A 4,111-nucleotide genomic window follows, 5' to 3' on the forward strand; every position below is an offset into this window, starting at 1 on the left:
TATAGAAAAAAATTAATGCCGCCAGCGACCTTTAATGTCGATGCAGATTTGGTCGTTGGGCCGACGTAGAAGTTGAGAAAGAAGAAATACACTCGTGAAACATATCAACATGAACTCAAGGATGACCTAACCTAATTTAAAATATTTTTATCTACTTTTAAGGAAACTATTAGGGAAAGTGTTAAAATCTACACTCAATGCTCAATAATTTATGAGATGGTCTTGAAAACTGGTTTTAAAGATTATTTTGGTAGCTCTTGGAGATGTTCTAAGTAGATGTCACACCCGGATTTAAGTGGTAAACCCGGGTGCGTCTCATATGTGCGCCAAAGAAGAACAACGCATACAATGACCAAGTGTATAGAGATAAATGTCACAAATATTATTACATAACGAGAATGTCTTACAAAATACAGATAATAAATAAAGCGAACTAATATTATTTCCTTGACGCCAGACCTTGTTAAACTCCTCGTAGTAGTCCTCCTCCTGGGCTACATGTTCTTCACATGTGGGGGGAGGGTTTTATCGCAAAAGTGAGCTCACAAAAGTTTATCGCTCAACAAGTGTGAAGAATAATGTGCATGAGCTCACAAAAGTGGGGGCTCATGTATAGTGTTAGGCTGATCAACAAATAATGGTTAAGGCAAAGCATTGCTTTTAAAAAGTTGGTAAAATTTTATTAGCAGTTACTAAGTATAAGTAAATACCAACCCAAATAAAATGAGAGATCATAATTAATAATAAAACCACAATGCGATGCAAATGACCAATTAAGTTTAATTCCATAAGTTACTCATGTGAGGGTTCGAGTCACTCATAACCATGAGCATGGCTGATATACCAGTTTTACACTCTGCAGAGGTTGCACAACTTCACCCACAAGTCGTGTTACCCATATGTCATGGGGTTGTATGGACCCCATACACCTCTACCGAGGAGGCGAGGCAGGGTAGCACTACAAGGCCTTTACAAAGTTCCACTAGCTTCAGAAAACCCGCTACGATTTCTGAGGAGAGCGGTATAGGAATCCCCCGTCTGAAAAGCCATCTCAGCAAGATCAACCCGAGAACCTCCCTACATCGACAACTCCCCTACTGCCCTTGCCTCTTACGGGTAAGGTAGTCCTCCACTAGCTTTCCTAATTAGTTAGCTAAGGGCATCCCATACCACCCTTTTGGTAGCACTATTTTTCTGGATGGGTCTCCATATTCCAATTAGCATAATGATCTTGTCATAAATAGTAATTAACTCATTGTCAATAACAAGCATGCATGTGTATTTTAATACCCAAAACCACATAAAGCAATAGCATATACTACCCAAAAGTTCAGCGGTAAGCAAGTTATAAAGATGACCAAACTAGGGTGCCCTATTGGGTCCGATCAAAATTAACTGATGCAGATCATAATGATTAACAGGAACATTATTGAGTAAAGAAAAGTGATCAAGGGCACAACTTGCCTTCAACGAGCTCCTATTCAGTATTTTCTACCTGTTGAGTACCGAGATCCTCGGGTGCTTGCTCGTCTACTCGCAATAATACAAACATACATGGTATAGGAGAAATTAGCATTACAGCAAACATAAGAACATACTGCACAATAATGTTCTATGTATCGTAACGAGATCGTAGGTTCGAGAACCACTAAATTCGTAGTTACGGTTAAAGAGTTATGAGTTTCTGAAGGTTTAGGTGTTGGACATGAACAAACTAAGTGCATAATTTAAACAATATGTTTCATAACAAAATGAGGTTACTACATGATAAACAATATTAATATGAATTTAATGAAATTGGAATGGATCAAAAAAGGATTAAAATGAATTACTTATAAATTAAACAAGATTATGAAATTATTTCTATACTAGAAATCATTTTTTAAAATTGTGAATACCTCTGATAACTCTGGACTGCGGACACAAATACTAGGGGGTTCAGGGTTCAAATCGAAAAACATAGGAGCTATCTGTGGTACTTCTACTCTGTGCGTGGACTGTGGGTTCTTTTTGGAAACTCTAGGGGTTTCTATGCAAATTTTCCACCGCGAAAGGGTATGGGCAAACCTGATCCATATGATCACCCCTGGACAGTCCCGATCATATCACATATAAACGAATCGGTACACGGTTTGGGTCCCTCGGATCCCGATCCAACGACCATAGTTTTATTAAGTCGGATATACGCTCTCACCCCTCGGATCTAGATCTAACGGCTTTCAAGCACCCGGGCAAACGGGTACGGCCATGGCCAATCTGAGCCATTGCCCACAAGATTAATGCTCCGGATGCAAACACTGGATCGGTATGACATGGCTCGATCCCGATCGTGTATCTCGGATCCAACCACCAGGACCTGACTTCTTCCACAAGCCGTCCAGGCAACGGCACCGCCCCGACCCACAGTGGGGCCTCACCGGAGGCACCCGAATCCCCACCCCAAGGCACCAAAACCTGATCGGAATGCTGCTACACGATGTATGGCACGTTGTGAGTGTGAGGGTGGGTAACACACCTGATTCCACGACCAGGAGAAGGTCGCTCTGCAGCGCGCCGCGGCGTTCATCGACAATGAGGAATCCAGACTCGATCACAGGCTCCCTTCGCGTGTAGCCCACACGAGCGCACTCCACCTTCCTCCCAGCTCCTTTTGCCCTAGATTCTGAATGCCGATCAGCGGTGAGGATGGAGAATCGAGGCGGCGGCCGAACTCCCTCCCTTGCCTGCTCTCTCTTCTCACGGCATGGTGTTCTCAGTGATGGTGGCTCCCATGGTTTCCGGCTCGGGCAATCAAGGGAAAAATATGACCAGGGTCGGGTCTATATCCCGGGTAGCCCCCCTTCAACGAATTGCGTCGATTTCCACGCGAAGCACGCGGCGGGCTTGGGCGAAGACCGGTGGAGTGGAGGAGACCCAGCTGTCATCGGGGCCTGGGAAATGCGAGCGCACAAGGCACTCGACGACCGGGGCTCACCTGTCGGCGTCAGCATCAGGAAGTTGGCCGAGAGCACAGGAGAACTGGGCCGAGTTGGGGGTGGCGTTCGGCCCAAGGACATTGTTACACCTTTTCTTTTTTCCTTGTTTTCTATTTTTCTTTTCTATTTCCAAATTCAAGTATTCAAACTAAATTTAGTTTCCTGTTTTGAACTTAAGATTTTCAAATATCCACTAAAAGACTAATGTGAATTTAATACCTACTGTTTGTATTAATACTATTTATTTTTTCTTCCTATTATTTAATCATGAAAGGGATACTTGGCTTCATTATTTTTTTCTAGATTTTTAATTTTTCTATTTCTTCCTTTTGATTTTTGAATTCAAGTAGGGTTTGAATTTTCAGGTTGTCATTAAGATGCACCTCATACCAAAACACCAGCATGATATGTAAGATTTATTTATATTTACTTTAGATGTGATCACAAAGAAAAGCACATTTATATAGAAATATTAACTCAACTTCTTTATATAGGTTGGGTATTACAGTAGCAAAAAAAACCAGGTGCTAGGTTTACTATCCAAGCTATGTTTAAAATTGGACCCGCTCAGTTTTAGCATTAAAATTGTTTTTTAGCTTGATGATCATATTTCCGTGTAAACTAAAACTATTCTAAAAATCTATTTAACAAAACCACTCCACACGATAGATAAAAAACCCTAATACCTACCTTTAATTTCGTTTCTTACGGGCTAGTTTGAAAACTCCATTTTTCAAAGAGGTTTATATTTTCTCAAGGGAAAATGAACTAATTTTCTTTATGAGGCATTTGGATCCCTCTATTTTAAAGGAATTGAAATTCACTCAATAAAGTAACCTATATAGCTTGAAATTTGACATTCCACCACTTCCCAAAGTTCAGTTATAAGCCTATCTCAAATTAATGGAACGAAGAATAAGAAATGATTTTATGTATTAGTAAAATTTGTTTCTACTCTATAACTTATACGACGTTCTTTGATTCACTCCTTTATAGTAAAAATGTAGCATATAAATATTTCTAATATCTTGCTAATAATAGTATATAAATATATTTTGCATAAAACCAAATTAGTTTAATTGATATATGCCTAAATTACTGTTATTAGAATGGAATTCAATTCCGATGAATTGGAG

The 4,111-nt window shown here is 40.1% G+C and overlaps 1 long non-coding RNA gene across 1 annotated transcript; it reads right to left on the reverse strand.

Annotated features, from left to right (window-relative positions):
- Positions 1–363: 363 nt before the first annotated feature.
- On the reverse strand, positions 364–3,010 carry LOC118473135 (uncharacterized). Its single transcript, XR_004852024.1, has 2 exons — positions 2,516–3,010; positions 364–1,530 (listed from the first exon to the last, which is right to left on the reverse strand). It is a non-coding gene; the product is annotated as an uncharacterized lncRNA (long non-coding RNA).
- Between the last annotated feature and the right edge of the window lie 1,101 nt (positions 3,011–4,111).

Source organism: Zea mays, chromosome 8 (assembly GCF_902167145.1).
Source record: "Zea mays cultivar B73 chromosome 8, Zm-B73-REFERENCE-NAM-5.0, whole genome shotgun sequence".
Classification (NCBI taxonomy): Eukaryota; Viridiplantae; Streptophyta; class Magnoliopsida; order Poales; family Poaceae; genus Zea; species Zea mays.